General features: G+C 42.9%; 1 protein-coding gene across 1 annotated transcript in view; it reads left to right on the top strand.

The window, feature by feature from the left end:
- TMEM233 (transmembrane protein 233) overlaps nt 1-18,356 on the top strand; it is a 69,741-nt gene extending 51,385 nt beyond the window's left edge. Inside the window, exon 3 of the mRNA XM_061384847.1 lies at nt 17,285-18,356. The gene's annotated coding sequence lies outside the window, so the exon portion shown is untranslated. The remainder of the gene's footprint in view (nt 1-17,284) is intronic.
- The last annotated feature ends 32 nt before the right edge of the window (nt 18,357-18,388 follow it).

Here is an 18,388-nt window from a genome sequence, read left to right as displayed (position 1 = left end):
TTATGATAACATTAGACCCACCCAGATAATCCCGGATAATCTGTAATTTAAAGGCAGCTGGTTAGCAACCTTAATTCCATCTGCCACTTAAATTCCTTTGTAGTATTCCTGCTTAGCTCAGTCGGTGAAGAGCCTGTCTGCAATGCTGGAGACCTTGGTTCAATTCCTGGGTTGAGAAGATCCCCTGAAGAAGGAAATGGCAACCCAATCCAGTATTCTTGCTTGGAAAATCCCATGGACAGAGGAGCCTGGCAGGCTACAGTCCATAGATCGCAAGAGTTGGACACAACTTAGCAATCTTTCTTTTCTGCTGTGTAACCTAACACAGGTTCCGGGGATGCCTTTGGGGTTCTTTATTCTGTTCCTGCCACGCCCTGCTTTCACATTCATCCTCCTCCAGCATCAGCACCTCACTTCAGATCAGAGTGATCTCAAAACCTAAATGGGACCACATTCCTCTGCTGAAACGCAACCCATCCACCCAACGGCCTTCCGTGCAATTAAAACCCAAACTTTTACCAAGGCCTCCAAAATCAGACCTCTGCTACTTCTTAGATGTCATCTCCTCGTTGTTCAGTTGCTCAGTCATGTCCGACTCTTTGCAACCCCACAGACTGCAACACACCAGGTTTCCCTGTCAACACTTCACCATCTCCCGGAGTTTGCTCAAACTCATGTCCATCGAGTGAGTGATGCCATCCAACCATCTCATCCTCTGTCATCCCCCTTCTCCTCCTGCCTTCAGTTTTTCACAGTATCAGGGTCTTTTCCAGTGAGTCAGCTCTTCGCTTCAGATGGCCAAAGTATTGGAGCTTCAACATCAGTCCTTCCAATGAATATTCAGGGTTGATTTCCTTTAGGATTGACCGGTTTGATCTCCTTGCAGTCCAAGGGACTCTCAAGAGTCTTTTCCAATGCCACAGTTCTAAGGGATTCCCAAGGCAAGAATGCTGAAGTGGTTTGCCATTCCCTTCTCCAGTGGACCACATTTTGTCAGAACTCTCAACCATGACCCATCTGTCTTGGGTGGCCCTAAACGGCATAGCTCATAGTTTCATTGAGTTAGAACAAGGCTGTGATCCATGTAGATGTCATTGCCTACCACTGCCCTTACCTCCCTCTGCTATAGCCACTCACTGGCCCATTGGCTGTTCCCCAAACATGCCAAGATCATTCCCGCTACAGGGCCTTTATATGTGCTGTTTCCTCTGCCTGTAATACTGTTTCCCAGATTTTCATAAGACTGGCTCTTCCTCTTCCTCCAGGTCTCAGCTTCTCAGAAAGAGATGAGCTAACCCCTGTCAAAGGCAGCCACCTACTTCTAGTCCCTCATTAGCATATCACTCTTTTACCTAGAAAAGGATGAAGCCCACAACAGATAACCTACAAATATTGTTGAATGAGTAAACCATTCTTCTTCCTCTGTCCCTTTCCTCTAGCTAATGTCCATTCCTTTGCCTCAGGGTAGGTTGTTGTATTCAAGGAAGCCTTGCATATGCCAATTTTTCAAGAACTTTGGGGTCTCCCTTTGCCTGCTCACGCAGCCTGCAGTTTTACTTTGAGGTCTTATCATGGTGGTAGATACAATAATCAATTGTGTAATGATCTTTTTTTTTTTTTTTAATTGTCTTTCCCAGCAGACTGTCAGCCCCTAAGAGAACAGGAACCGTGTTAATCTTTTTCACCTCTGCCTTCTTGGTGCCTGGCATTTGGAAGGTTTTTTGTAATTACGTGTTGTCTGTAAGAATGAATAAATAAATAATGAGGGAGAAAGGGGGAAAGAGAAAAGAACCAAAAGTTACCCCATTTTCTTTTACTTTGTTATCAGATTTAAATTTGATTTGGGTCCCATTTTTTTTAATTTTATTTATTTGGCTGTGCTGGGTCTTAGTTGCGGCACACAGGATCTTTAGTTGCAGCATGTGAACTCTTAGTTGTAGCATATGGTCTAGTTCCCTGACCAGGGATCAAACCCAGACCCCCTGCATTGGGACCACAGAGTCTCAGCCACTGGACCAGGAGGGAAGTCCCCTAAACCTGATTGCAGAAGGAAGATGTGATTCACCATGGAATTGGTTCAAAGACCTGTCCTCAAACATTCTCCCTAATTCCCTGATCACTTATTATGCTGGTTTAAAAAACAGAAGTTATGAAAATCCATGTACACCCAGAATTTACGTCACTAAGTTGTGGACCCAAATGAAGCCCGACTTGTGTGGGCTGCTCATGAGGCTTCCTTTGAGTCTTGACTGCCCCCTTGTGGAAGCAATGGACAAGGCTGGTTCTATTGTTCACCTTTAATGAGTGGCATGTTTCTATTGCTTTTTATAACCCTACGTGTCTCTGTAATGGGCTCCAGAAATAAGCTGGAGGGAAACTGCACAGCTCCAACAGAAAAGAAGCATCAGGTTCTTGAATAACTGACTTTCAACCAAACAGAAATGGAGCGAATGCTTTTTAAGGGCTTACATTATGCCAGACACTCTTCTAAGCACTCTGTGCCGTATATTCATCACAAGAGCCAACTAAGAGGAAGCCACTATTTATTGTCCACCAACAAGGAAACTGAGGTGTGGGAAGGTTAAGTAACTTGCCTAAGGACCCATGAGGAGAAAGTGGTAGAGGTAGGATTTGAACTTGCATAGTTGGGGCTTCCCTGGTGCCTCAGGTGGTAAAGAATCTGCCTGCCAATGCAGGAGACACAGGTTTGATCCTTGGGTTGGGAAGATTCCCCTGGAGAAGGGAATGGCAACCCACACTAGTATTCTTGCCTGAAGAATCCCATGGACAGAGGAGCCTGGTAGGCTATAGTCCATAGGGCCACAAAGAGTTGGACACGACTGAGCAACAAACACTTTTCACACTTTTAGTCTGGTTCCAAAGCTCCAGCTCCCAATATGACTACTTGCCACTAGCCACTAGTCCAAAGCACTAAATTACAGTCTGTTTGCTTTAAACAGACTTCAATGGCACCCCACTCCAGTACTCTTGCCTGGAAAATCCCATGGACGGAGGACCCTGATAGGTTGCAGTCCATGGGGTCGTGAAGAGTTGGACACGACTGAGCGACTTCACTGTCACTTTTCACTTTCATGCTTTGGAGAAGGAAATGACAACCCACTCCAGTGTTCTTGCCTGGAGAATCCCAGGGACGGGGGAGCCTGGTGGGCTGTCGTCTATGGGGTCGCACAGAGTCGGACACGACTGAAGCGACTTAGCAGCAGCAGCAGCAGCATTGGCTGATTTCAAGGGTTATTTTTGAGATAACTCACACCAGGACTCAGTTCTGGCCTCAAAGTTCTCGAAAGCAGTGTAGCATCTCTTTTCCTTGGAAAATGCAAAAGGTGTGTGTGTGTGTACACATGCTTAGTCGTGTCCAACTCTTTGCGACCCCAGAAAAGTGAAAGCGAAGTCACTCAGTCGTGTCCGACTCTTTGCGACCCCATGGAATACAGCCTACTATAGCCTACCAGGCTCCTCCCTCCATGGGATTTTCCAGGCAAGGGTACTGGAGTGGGTTGCTATTTCCTTCTCCAGGGGATCTTCCCCACCCAGGAATCGAACCCGGGTTTCCTGCATTGCAGGCAGATGATTTACCCTCTGAGCCACCAGAGAAGCCCCCAGAGAAGATAGTAAAACCTCAGTGACTGAGAAAGACAGCTTCTGGCTAAATAGGGTTTGTTCTTCAGTCTCTCTGTATTCTTCAATTTTCAAAACAGCTCTTTTGCCACCAAAGAAGTTGTTTAACCATTAAAAGAAAAAGTAGAGTAACTATAATAATAATAATTATAGTTATAATTATTATAGTTATAATAATAGTATTATGGCTCACCATCTGCCAAGTCAGATGGCCAGAGCCGGACATCCTGGAGTCCAAAGTCAAGTGGGCCTTAAGAAGCATCACTTCGAACAAACCTAGTGGAGGTGATGGACTTCCAGTTGAACTATTTCAAATCCAAAATATGATGCTGTTAAAGTGCTGCACTCAATATGCCAGCAAGTTTGGAAAACTCAGCAGTGGCCATAGGACTCGAAAAGGACAGTTTTCATTCTAATCCCAAAGAAAAGCAATGCCAAAGAATGTTCAAACTACCACACAGTTGCACTCATCTCACATGCTAGCAAAGTAATGCTCAAAATTCTCCAAGCGAGGCTTCAACAGTATGTGTACTGAGAACTTCCAGGTGTTCAAGCTGGATTTAGAAAAGGCAGAGGAACCAGAGATCAAATTGCCAACATCCATTGGATCATAGAAAAACCAAGAGAGTTCCAGAAAAATATCTACTTCTGCTTTATTGACTACACCAAAGCCTTTGACTGTGTGGATCACAACAAACTGTGGAAAATTCTTCAAGAGATGGGAATACCAGACCAGCTTCCCTGCCTCTTGAGAAATCTGTATGCAGGTCAGGAAGCAACAGTTAGAACTGAACATGGAACAATGGACTGGTTCCAAATTGGGAAAGGAGTACATCAAGGCTGTATACTGTCACCCTGTTTATTTAACTTATATGCAGAGTACATCATGTAAAATGCTGGGCTGGATGAAGCACAAGCTGGAATCAAGATTGCTAGGAGAAATATCAATAACCTCAGATATGCAGATGACACCACCCTTATGGCAGAAAGTGAAGAAACTAAAGAGCCTCTTGATGAAAGTGAAAGAGGAGAGTGAAAAAGCTAGCTTAAACCTCAACATTCAGAAAACTAAGATCATGGCATCTGGTCCCATCACTTCATGGCAAATAGATGGGGAAACAGTGGAAACAGTGTCAGACTTTAGTTTTGGGGGCTCCAAAATCACTGCAGATGGTGACTGCAGCCATGAAGTTAAAAGACGCTTACTCCTTGGAAGAAAAGCTATGACCAACCTGGACAGCATATTAAAAAGCAGAGACATTACTTTGCCAACAAAGATCTGTCTAGTCAAGTCTGTGGTTTTTCCAGTAGTCATATATGGATATGAGAGTTGGACTATAAAGAAAGCTGAGTGCCAAAGAATTGATGCTTTTGAATTATGGTGTTGGAGAAGGCTCTTGAGAGTCCCTTGGACTGCAAGGAGATCCAACAAGTCCATCCTAAAGGAAATCAACCCTGAATATTCACTGGAAGGACTGATGCTGAAGCTGAAACTAAGAACTGACTCATTTGAAAAGACCTTGATCCTGGGAAAGATTGAAGGTGGGAGGAGAAGGGGACAACAGAGGATGAGATGGTTGGATGGCATCACGAACTCAACGGACATGAGTTTGAGCAAGCTCTGGGAGTTGGTGATGGACAGGGAAGCCTGGCGTGCTGCCGTCCATGGGGTTGCAAACAGTCAGACACGACTGAGTGACTAAACTGAACTGATCTACCAAGTATTGCGCTAAACCCTTAAAATGTACTTTCACTCAGATGCCATTGACAACCCTAAATATAAGTACTATTATTAATTCATCTTTGCCTTTGTGGGAACTGAGGCTCAGAGAAGTTAAGTAACTTGTTCAAGATCACACAACTGCAAAGTGTTAGGATTTGAGCCCAGCCAGTTTGATTCTGATATGCATGTTCTTAATCGTGTCATTAAACTAACTCCCATAAATCATAAATCGACTCTCATCTTTTAGTTCATAACTAAGAAAAAATAACAACGCTACTTATTACACATAACAGAATGAAATGACTTAATTACCTCTTTTCCATTTTCTCTAATTAGTTGCAAGTTTGACATAAATTTGTGTGGGCTGAACTTTTAGAACAGATTGGTGGTAATTACAACACATTTTTTTTCCTCTGGGATCTTATCAAATATTTAAAAAGCTCTGAGGTCTCACTTTCATGTCTAAAATATATTTTCTATGTTCAATAATTGATATCCATAGAAGAAACATACTACATTCCTAATGTTTAAAAATAGGGTCTTCCCTAGTGGTCTAAGACTCCATGCTCCCAATGCAGAGGGCCCAGGTTTGATCCCTAGTCAGGGAATTAAATCCCACATGCCACAACTAAAGATCCTGCCTGCTGCAGTGAAGACTGAAAATCGCGCATGCTGCAGTTAAGAGTACGGACTTCCCTGGTGGCCCAGTGGTTAAGATTCTGCTTTACTACTGCAGGGAGCATGGCTTTGATCCCTAGTTCGGGAACTAAGATCCTGCATGACGTGGCCCAGAAAAAAGAATCGGAGCTAATTTGAGTGTATGTTTTAGAATGCTTTTTGGTTGTAAGCAACAGAAAATCCAATTGACTTAAACAGCAAGAGAAGTTACTGGTTCTCATAATGGAGAATTTCAGACAGAGGACAAACTTCAAGGTTAATTTGATTCAGGATATCAGTGAAGTCAGCAGAGTAAAGCTCTGATTCTCTTTGATTCTCTCAGTTCTGTTCTCTTTTGTGTATAATTTATTGTCCTCAAACTTCCGTTATGAGAGGAGCATCTCGAACTAAGAAGTTCCTCATCAATGTCCTGAGAGAAGGAAGGCCTCTCTTCCCAAACCAGCAGACAAATACCCAACTCTTCTTTCTCACGGTAACATGTCATAGGGTCATGTAACAATCCGGTTATCATAGGTCTGGCTTACAAGCACATCCCTGAGGTAAATGTTTTAGCAAGAGGGGAGGGATTATCTATAGGACTTGCCTCTGGAGTTGTTCAGTAAACATTAGCTTTTATTAATTTTATTATTTTAATAAGCGAGATTTTTGTAACCTCTGTAAAGTATAAGTTGTTGTTGTCACTAAGTCGTGTACAACCTTTTGCACCTCATGGACTGGAGCCTCCCAGGCTCCTCTGTCCGTGGGATTTCCCAGGCAAGAATACTGGAGTGGTTTGCCATTCCCTTCTCCAGGGGATCTTCCCAACCCAGGGATCTAACCCACATCTCCTGCTTTGGCAGATGGATTCTTCACAGCTGAACCATGAGGGAAGCCCCAAAGTATGAGTGACCATTTATGAAAAGTTAGTCTACCTAATTCACAGAACAACAAATATATAGTAAAACAATGAAATACCATTTTTACTGATGAGGCTGCGAAAAAAATTTTAATGTAATAATGTTCAGTTTGGGTTTTTTGTTTGTTGTTTAATTTTTGGCTCTGCTGGGTCCTGGTTGCTGTGCGGGCTTTTCTCTAGTTGTGGAGAGCAGAGACTACTCTCTACTTGGGATGTGCATGCATCTCATTGTGGTGAAAGTGAAGGTCACTCAGTCAGGTCCGACTCTTTGCAACCCCATGGACCATACAGTCCGTGGAATTCTCCAGGCTAGAATACTGGAGAGAGTAGTCTTTCCCTTCTCCAGGGGATCTTCCCAACTCAGGGATCGAACCCAGGTCTCCTGCATTGCAGCCGGATTCTTTACCAGCTGAGCCACGAGGGAAGCCCTCTCATTGTGGTAGCTTCTCTTGTTGCGGAGCACAGGCTCTAAGACACGCGGGCTCAGTAGTTGCCACTCACCAGCTCTTGAATACAGGCCCAGTAGTTATGGTGCACAGGCTTAGTTGTCACAGCATGTGGGATCTTCCTGGCCCAGAAATCGAACTCATGTCTCCTACATTTGCAGGCGGATTCTTTGCCACTGAGCCACCAGGGAGGCCTTGATAATATTCAGTTTTGAAGAGGTTGTGATAAAGTAATCCCAAACATAATTGCTTCAGTCGTGTCCAACTCTTTGCGACTCCATGGACTGTAGCCCACCAGGCTCCTCTGTCCATGGGATTCTCCAGGCAAGAATAATACTGGAGTGGGTTGCCATACCCTCCTCCAGGGGATCTTCCCAACTCAGGGATCGAACCTGAATCTCCTGAATTGCAGGTGGATTCCTTACCGATGAGCCACTGGGAAAGCCCAAGTTATATGGATATACGATAGCAATTTTATTTGTGAAAGCCCAAGATGAAAAACAAAAATGTTAAAACAATTAATTAGATACCCTTGTGCCAAAGAATGAACTTCAACCCATGCCTCATACCATACATATAAGTTTACTAAAAATGGATTAAATCTAGATGTAAAACCTAAAACAATAAAACTTTTGAAGAAAATACAGGAGAATGTGGAGAAATTAGAACTGTAGTGCACTGTGATAGCAATAGAAACTGGTGCAGCTCTTATGAAAGCAGTATGGCAGTTCCTCCAAAGGAAGGACTTCCAGGTATATGCCAAAAAGAATTGAAATCAGGGTCCTAAAACCAAACTGGTTTGTAAACCAGTGTTCATTGTAGTAGTATTTATAATAGCCAAAAGATAGAAATAACCCAAGTATCCATCAATGGATGAATAGATAATAAAAATGTAGTATACACCTAATGGAATATTATTCAGCCTCAAAAAGAAATGAAATTCTGGCACATGCTACAACATGGCTGAACCTTGAAGACATTATGCTTAAGTGAAATAAGCCAGTCACAAAGGATAACTAGCGTGATCCACTCTTATGGAGGTACTTAAGTATCAAATTCATACAGACAGACAGTAGAATGGTAGTTGCCAGGGGCTTCAGGGAGTTACAGGTACAGAGTTTGTTTTGCAAGATGAAAAGAGTTCTGGAGATGGATGGTTGTGATGATTGCACAACAACGTGAATGTATGTAGTATCACTTAAATGGTTTAATGGAGAAGCGAATGGCACCCCACTCCAGTACTCTTGCCTGGAGAATCCCATGGACGGAGGAGCCTGGAGGGCTGCAGTCCATGAGGTCACTAAGAGTCGGACACGACTGAGCGACTTCACTTTCACTTTTCACTTTCATGCATTGGAGAAGTAAATGGCAACCCACTCCAGTGTTCTTGCCTGGAGAATCCCAGGGATGGGGGAGCCTGGTGGGCTGCCGTCTATGGGGTCGCACAGAGTCGGACACGACTGAAGCGACTTAGCAGCAGCAGCAGCAGCAGCAGCACATGGTTTAATGGAGAAGGGAATGGCAACCCACTCCAGTATTCTTGCCTGGAGAATCACATGGACAGAGGAGCCTGACAGGCTATACAGTCCTTGGGGTCGAAAGAGTTGGATATGACTTAGCAACTAGATCACCATCGTCAAAACAGTTTAAATGGTAGGTTTTATTTCTGTATATGTATTAATCATTTTTAATTGTGTACATTTTATGACATCTTGGGGCCAGAGACCAGGGAGAGACTTCCCCTCCCAACTAATTGCTAGTGATGGTAAATGACTTGCCTAGAATATACAAGTCATTTAGGCAAGTGACTAAATGCCTAAATGACTTGCATATTAAACCAGTAGCTCCAAAGCCCATATTCTGAACTACTTCTTTTCTCTGGCTTTTACACGCCAGGAGGAAAAATTCCTTTGCCCTGACCATCACAGGGCCAAGTACAACTAGGGACCAGCCCTATAGCCCAGAGCCCACCAAAATTATTCCAACTGTCCAGTCCTAGACCTGCTCAGCAGCTTACCTTACCTCACCCATTCCTTCTCTGAGAAATCTCAATAAGGACTTTCTGCACATGCTTTCCCCTCACTCTGCCTGTGGCCACCCTCAGGGTTCCCTTTCTTGGCTGTGTGTGGCATGGCACACCTCCTGTCCCCTCCTCTTGGGAACTGAGAGTAACAAGCTATCTTTTCCACGGCATTCCTCTCCCGATCTGTTGGCCTCATCAAACATGAATAAAGCCAAGATCCCAGGTACATTTTACAACATATTTTAGCACAATTTTGAAAAAATTATAATTTTTTAAAGAGCCTTCAGAAAATAAAGATAAAACCAATTATGTATTTATGCTGTAGTAGTTTAGCATGGTCATTAAGAGTGTAGACTTGGGAGTCAAGTTTCCTGCATCTAAATTCTGGCGCACTGGCTTTGTGATGTTGGGCAGGTTACTTATCCACTTGCGTCTTAGTTTTCTCATATGTAAAGTGGGGATGATAGTAATAGAATGTATCTCTTAGGATTTTGTGAGGATTAAATGGGTTAAAACAAGGACAGTGCTTAGGACAGTGCCAGGTATACAGTAAGCACTCTGCAAATGTTAACTATTACTGTGACGGATTCTGCACCCAAAAGTGAGGGAGCTCAGTATGTGCTGACATGGAAAGATACACTAAGGGGAGAAAGTTCCAAGTGTGTCATTTGTTTTAATGGAGAGTGATATAAGCAAATACCTTTTCTGGAAAAAAATTGCAGTTAAAACAAGCCTCCTAAAAGTAGATAAAAAAACCTTCAACTGGTTACTTTTGAGAAGAAAGAAGGAGGGATTTAAGGGAAAGTGTGAGGGGGACTTTGGTTTTTTTTTTTATTCAGCACCTCCTGTACTAGAAATTTTTATTCATACTTAAAAATACAGACATGTAATTTTTTTGGAAGACTGGTAACATTTCTCATTCCTCCTTATTGCCACCTAGGAGTTGCTGGAGGTATTGCGTTCATGATCACTGTCATTGGTGTTCTCCTTACTAATAAGTGATTCACCTTCTTGATTTAGTATGTTATATCAAGCATTTCATAGCCTCCAACTTTCACATATTAATGAGTTTGGTAACAGTAACAAATATGGGCCCAGAGTTATCAGAAGTCAAAGAATAAAACAGAAACAGAAAAGCATCTAGTTTGATCTCCTTCACCGAATGACCATTTCAGCTTTTTATTTACAATTTTGAGAATCCTGACCCACTGGTCCACCTAAGGTGATCTGTTACCCACTGGCCTATCCATGAGGCCTAAATTTTTATATTTGTCTGGTTGCCCATGTCTGATTAAACCACTGGTTCCATCGTTTGCTTGCTGTGTGACCTTAAGCAAGCCACTTGACCTCTCTAAGCTTCAGTTTCTTTATAAAATACAAGTGATAACAGTAGTAAATCCTTCAAAGGACTTTTGGGAGTTATGAGTTGATATAGCAAGCACAATGACAGGCACATAATAGGGTTTGATAGACAGTTTTCACTACTAACACCTACAGTGTTCAAATCATGACCTAATTGTCGCTTCCTCCAGGAAGCCTTCCTTGACCTCCTGGCTCGGTCACATGCCTCTCACTAGATCACAGTTGTCCTTCCTAGCATTTGTCACAGACAATGACTGGATGATTATTTGATGAATGTTTCTCTTCCCTACTGGATCGTAAGCTCTGTGAGCATGGAGCCTGGGTCTGGTTTGGTCAATCACTTTATCACCAGCATCTACCCCACTGACTGGCAGATAGTAGTTGTGCCTCGCTGCTGCTGCTAAGTCGCTTCAGTCGTGTCTGACTCTGTGCGACCCCATGGATGGCAGCCCACCAGGCTACCCCGTCCCTGGGATTCTCCAGGCAAGAACACTGGAGTGGGTTGCCATTTCCTTCTCCAATGCAGGAAAGTGAAAAGTGAAAGTGAAGTTGCTCAGTCGTGTCCTACTCTTAGCGACCCCATGGACTGCAGCCCACCAGGCTCCTCCGTCCATGGGATTTTCCAGGCAAGAGTACTGGAGTGGGGTGCCATTGCCTTCTCTGAGTTGTGCCATAAGTAGTTACTAATAAATGATTTAATAAAGTTAGAAGGCTGTAGGCCTAGATGTTACCTAGAATGAGTGTCATGATAGGTTCTGCTGTCCTGAGCCACCTAAGTTCTGAGACACAGCAGTAGAGCCTGGGGTGGAGGTGTTATCCTGCAAGATAGTTAAAAGGATAAACTGTACATCTCTACCATTTGTCCTAGGACCAATCCTAGCAGTTATTTTTCAGTAGAGGTGAAAATCACATAACATAAAATTACCCATTTTAAAGTGTACAATTCAGTGGCATTTAGAACATTTTCAATGTCATGCAGCCCATCTACACCGAGTTCCAAAATGTTTTCAAAACCCCAAAGGAAAACGCCGTGCATATAAAGCAGTCACTCCCCCATTCCCTCTAGCATCCAGCTCCTGGAAACCACCAGTCTGCCGCCTTCTTCTATGGATTTGCCTATTCTGGACATTTCCTACCAAAGGAATCATACAGTATGGAGTCTTTTGTCTCTGACTTCCTGCACTTAGCATGATGTTTTCAAGGTTCATCTGTGTTGTGTATATCAGTACTTCATTCCTTTCAGTGGCTGAATAATACTCCATTCCATAGATAAACCACAATGGTTTTATTTATTCATTCCTTGATGGAAATTTGCATTATTTCCACCTTCTGACTATTATGAATGATGCTATCCAATTTTTAAAAATATTAATTTATTCACTTATTTATTTGGATGTCCTGGGTGTTAGCTGCAGCACGCAGGATCTTTGATCTTCACTGTGGCATGTGACTCTCTAGTTGCAGCATGTGGGATCTAGTTCCCCAACCAGGGATCAAATCTGGGTCCCTGCATTGGGAGCGTGGAGTCTTAGTCACTGGACCACCAGGGAAGTCCCCAGTTTTGTTTTTCTAAGCATCCACAGTAGCAGTAAAGAACCTACCTGCCAATGCAGGGGACATAAGAGACAGGGGTTCCATCCCTGGGTTGGGAAGATCCCTCGGAGGAGGAAATGGCAACTCTCTCCAGTGTTCTTGCCTGGAGAATCCCACAGACAGAGGAGCCTGGCGGGCTACAGTCCATAGCGTTGCAAAGAGTTGCACGCGACTGAAGCGACTTAGCACACATGCATGATGCATGGTATGTCAGGTCATGAAGAGTGAAATATCACAATGCCCTGGACCAGAAACCAGGACACGGGGTCCTTACAATGATGGGCAACCACTAACTTCTTGTATCTCTTGGAAAGCCATTTCACCTCCTCAGCTATAACCTAAGAGGTCAAACTAGGATTTTTGTGTGGGTAGTTTATTTGGAAGGTGATTCCAAGTATTTATTTGGGAGATGACCCTAAGAAGTGATGAAGAAAGGAAGAAAGCCAACAGATTCAGTATACAGTTAATGATCAAGTCACCGCTGTCAGCATCTAGGCTTCAGTTCCATTGGGGGCCTCTGACACATGGTATGGAATTCATCTTAGGTTTGTCCCACCCAAGGAGCAAGGGAACTGGGGTATCTCTCTACCAGCTCCTTTCTGTCACTGGCTGAGGGCTGCTCACACACCGTCACTCTCTGGCCTTCCCCCCTGTAGGGACCAGGAATTTTCCAGAAGGCTCTCAGACAGAGTCACACGCTTGGCGTAGGAGATTTGAGCATACACAGGAGGATGCGTGTCCATGGGGCATAGTGATCTTCAACTATAGTTAGTGAAAGTGAAAGTCGCTCAGTCATGTCCGACTCTTTGCGACCCCATGGACTGTACACTCCATGGAATTCTCCAGGCCAGAATACTGGAGTGGGTGGCCTTTCCCTTCTCCAGGGGATCTTCCCAACCCAGGGATCGAACCTAAGTCTCCCACATTGCAGAGGGATCATCAAACTCTGATCCCCTAGCTCAGATTTTAAAGAGACAAGGATATAGATGTCTTTTTATTTTTTTCATTCCCCGTTGAATCATCACTTGAAAACTGCCTTAGTTTGTCAGTCATCCTGTTGGGAAGTGGGAAAGGTGGACTCTTTCTCTCCTCTACTCCTTCACATCTTCTTAAAAAAGCATAGAATTAATTCAGGACCAACTTTATTAAGAAAGATGTGTTACCTCAAGCTAGCCACTTCTCCTCTCTAGGCCTCAGTTTACTCTGTGACTGGAGCTTTTTCTTTTTTTTTTTTAATATAACATTTATTTATTTTTGACTGTTCTGAGTCTTCATTGCTGTGCGGGCTTTTCTCTAATTGCGAGAAGAAGAGGCTACTCTCTAGTTGCGATGTGCAAGCTTGTCATTGAGGACTTCTATTGCAGAGCTCGGGCTCTAGGGTACATGGGCTTCAGTAGTTGCGGCTCCCAGGTTCTAGAGCACTCGGGCCCAGCTTCTCTGCTGCATGTGGGATACTCCTGGACCAGGGATCAAACTCTGTCTTCCGCATTGTTAAGTGGATTCATTGTCACTGAGCCACCAGGGAAGTCCTGAAGCTTTTTCTTAAAAAAGAAAAAAAGAAATTCTTTTCATTGAGAGTAAAACAAAGATACAGGAAACCACACAAAAGAAATATGTGGCTTAGTGAATTATTATAAGGCAAATGCTTTAATAATTACCACCCAGGTCAAGCGGTAGGATTTGCCAGAAGCCCCACAAGTCACAAAATGAGGCTATTTGCCAATTAAGGTCTCTTCCAGGGGAGTTTTGACTCTTGAAATTTAGAAATCTTTTTTTATAATAGGCTCATTTCTTAGATTTAGCCAGCCCTCAAAAAATTCTATGATATTGTAAAATGTATATCCATCATCACATGACTCAGATAACATTACTCCCAAACATAAACTCTCCCATGAAATACCACTGTCCTGGAATAATATCCAGAATGTTCACTGTGACCAATGAAGTTCAAAAGGATCAAGCTTTTCCTCCTGTTCACCAGTACACACCAAATGAAAGTGAAAGTCGCTCAGTCATGTCTGACTTTTTGCGACCCCATGGACTATACAGTCGACAGAATTCTCCAAGTCAGAATACTGGAGTGGGTGGCCTTTTTCCAGGGAATCTTCCCAACTCAGGGATCGAACTCAGGTCTCCTGCATTGCAGGCAGATTCTTTACCAGCTGAGCCACAAGGTTGCCTCTGTATTTCTGTAGCATGTAAAGCTCATACCTACCCCAGGGCCTTTGCACTTGCATGTTTCCTCTCCTTGAAATGGTCCTCCCAAACTCTTCTCCCATCTGACGTTTTCTTGTCATTGAGCTCTCAACTGTCACTTCCTCAGGGAGGCCCTCCTTGACCATCTCATTTAAAGTAGTACCCTGTCCTCCTCACATTATTCCATTTTGTCTCCTTCATAGTAGCAGTCACTCTGAAATTATCTGGCTTGTTCGCCTGTTTATAAATCTGCCTGCCACCAGGGGCCATTCAGCTTTGCAAAGAGAGAAACATTGTCAGTCATGTTATTCTTTATTCCAGAACCGAAAACAAAGCCAAGCACATTTTGGTTCTCCATAAATATCCGTGGACTGGATACTGAGCTCCATTTACTTCTCTGCCAATGACTGTCTCTCTGTCACAATGACAGTTGCATCTCAGTGGGGAGAGAATACAGGGATGCCTAGTAAGAAAAGATGGACACATCTGCCAAACATTGTCAATATTATTTACATTGCCTAGATAAATTTCAGAAAGCCTAGTGGAAATCCAAGTAGGCCAACTAAAAGCAAGCTTATAATTCTATCCCAACAGTTCACGCACATTGTAGTCTGTCTTAGTCAGCTCAGACTGTCACAAAAAAGTATCGCAGACTGGGTGGCTGAAACAACAGAAATTTATTTTCCATAGTTCTGGAGGCTGGAAAGTCCAAGAACAAAGTTCCGTCAGGGTTTGGTTTCCGGTGAGAAGCTCTGTTCCTGGTTTGCAGATGGCTACTGTATCCTCACACAGTCTTTCCTCTGAGTGTTGGTGGAGAGAAGGATGGTGGGGGAGGGGTGTGTGTGTGTGTGTGAACTGGTATCTTTCCTACTCCTTTTAAGGACACTTATCAGATCAGGGCCCTACCTTTATGACCTCCCCTAATCTTAATCACTTCCTAAAGAGCCTAAAGAGCTCCCAATACAGTCACAGTGGGGTCATGAATTTGGGGGGAACACAAGCATTCAGTCCATAACAAAAGATGCTTTTCTCCCCCAGGTCTCTTTATCAGCTCTAAACTCCGTACCACCTAGTTGACTGAGTCCAAAACCTCAGACCCCAAATGGCCAATAGTCAAGGGATTGGACTGGAAGTTTCCATAGTTACTAAATACATGCCCCTGCCCAGGAGACCTTGTAAGATTATCATCTAGCTGTCATGGCTTGAGCCAGATGTATTTTCCTAGAAGGAATAGGAGGAAAGAGGGTGAGGCTCTTATTTTCACAATTGAGGGGTTTCAGTGCTGAGCCCTGTAGAGTCCAGAAACGAGGCAGGGTTCCGTTTTCCAGAGCTAAGCACCTCTCTTTTCTTTTTTCTTAAAATTATATTTATTTCTTAAATAGTTAACATTCACCTGGCACTAAATTCCAAAAGTATAAAATGGAATAAAGTGAAAAGTCTCCCAGAAGCCCAGTTGCCTTCCTTAGAAGCAAACAATAGTGTCAGTTTCCTATATTATATTCATATATATTCTTCAGATTTCCTGTACTTTTACTGGCAAATACATGTGTATATTTTTTCTCCCTGCCCCGTTAAATGTTACATACTTTGATGCCCTGTTCTGCACCTTACTTGTTTTTCCTTCTTATTGATTGATATATCTTGGATATTGATCCATGTCAACATGTAGCATTTTCTCATTTTTAAGGCTGCATAGCTTGCCATTACATAGATATGTCATGATTTATTTAACCAGTTTCCTACTGGTAGACACATAGGCTGTGTCCAGTGCTTTTCTCTTGTAAATATTCAAATATTGCAATGGATGACTTTGTCCATCATTTTGCAGGTGTATGAGTGTATCTGTAGGATAAATTCCTAGAAGTTCTTATATTGTTCTTATATTGATGTATATTTAGATTTATTAAAAGTTTCCGCTTTTGTTTTTTAATATTTTATTTATTTATTAACTTAATTTGGGCTATGCCACATCTTAGTTGCAGCACCCAGGATCTTTAGTTGTGACATGCAAACTCTTAGTTTCAGCATGTGAGATCTAGTTCCCTGACCAGGGATTGAACCCAGGCCCCCTGCATTGGGAGCACAGAGTTTTAGCCACTGGACCATCAGGGAAGTCCCTAAAAAATGTTTTTAAATTACAGAAGTAGTACACCTTTGCAGTAGAAGCATTTTCAAACAGTAATCTAAAAAGTGAAAATCCCATTTCTGTCTGCTCATGTTTCCAATCCAAGTTCTCTCCCAAGAGGGAACCAGTATTAACAACATGTTGTAAATCTTCCCAGAACTTTCTATTTGCAAGCATAATGATACTAATAAAAGTGCTAATATTTACTGGCTGGTTACTAAGAGTTAGGTGCTATGCAAAGCACTTTTCCTGCATGTTCTCAATTCATTCACAAGGCAAATCTATAAGATAAGGTGTTATTTTTATTCCCCGTTTCGCAAAAGAGGAAACCAGGTGACAGTTCCTAAGTGGCAAAGCCACGTTTCCTTATTTCATCAAATCTAAGATTCCACTGACTGTAAGACACACCGTTTTAGAGAGATTAAAATGTAAAATAAAATGGGGATCTTGGAGTTAATGTTTTATAGCATTAGAAAGAATGCTTCAGATGAACTTGCGTGCATATAATCTTAGCATGTGTTTTTCTGTAGACATTTCCTAGAAGTAAAATTGTGTACCAAAATGAAGGTACATATTTTTATCGTTATTTATTTGATTGCATCAGGTCTTAGTTGTGGCACACAGGATCTTCCTTGTGACTGGCAGGATCTTTTCACTGTGGCAAACGACTCTCTAGTTGTGGTGCACAGGCTCCAAGGTGAGCAAGTTTAATAGTTGCTCCATGGCATGTGGGATCTTAGTTCCCAGACCCAGGGATGGAACCCTAGTCTCCTGCATTGCAAGGCGCATTCTTAACCACTGGACCACCAAGGAATTCCCTTTATTTTTTTTAGATACTGCCAAATTCCCCATACCTTAGTCATCTGTGTCTCCCATTTACTTCATACAATGTCCGGCACTATGTAGGTACTACATGTTCAATGGACAAAGTGCATGCTCAGGCCCAGCAAATGCAAAGCATTTTGAGATACTCACATGCAAAAACAATACAACACACACACATCTACCACCACCACCACCATCAATCCTAACAGTGACTAACGAGTGAGAAGATTAGAATATTTTAGTCCCACATATGTACACTCTTCTTGCTGAAGCACCGGCCATAGTAAAAGATAAACATTAATAAATAAATGCATTTTATGCAGAATGATGTTCAAAGTGATTTTAAAATAGCTTGCAGAATTACCTATCAAAAGGCTGTGCACTCAATTTTTTGAAAACACACTAATAATTCCAGAATTTTACAACTCCCAAGCTACTGGGAGTTGAAAAACGTGAAAATTTTCCAGGGAGCTTAACGGTCTGTCATTTTCTCAAACACCTACAAGACTACCTGCATCAGAATCACCTAGGGTGCTTATTAAAATGCAGAACCCACACCAGAGCTTCTAAATCATAATTTCAGGAGATTAGAGGCATGTGAATATGCATTTTGAACAGGCACTCCACATGATTCTAAGGCACTCAAAGGCATGAGAGCTAGCGCATTAAAGGGCTTTAAGGAGTCTTTTAATTAGATTTGCCCTTTAGGACGATCCCTTTGGCTGTAAAGTGTAGAATCAACTGGAAGTGAGCAAAGATAGCCAAGATAACACTCTCACTCATGCCAGCGCGGGACCGAAGCCCAGATGACCTGCGCGCTTCTGTGCCCCCTGCCGGCCTTCAGCAGCTTCGTCCCGCGCTGTCCTGAGCCGCCGACTGCGAC

The sequence above is a fragment of the Bos javanicus genome, chromosome 17 (assembly GCF_032452875.1).
Source record: "Bos javanicus breed banteng chromosome 17, ARS-OSU_banteng_1.0, whole genome shotgun sequence".
Taxonomy (NCBI): Eukaryota; Metazoa; Chordata; class Mammalia; order Artiodactyla; family Bovidae; genus Bos; species Bos javanicus.
Note: the sequence above shows the minus strand (reverse complement) of the source record. Positions and strands in the feature narration are given on the sequence as shown.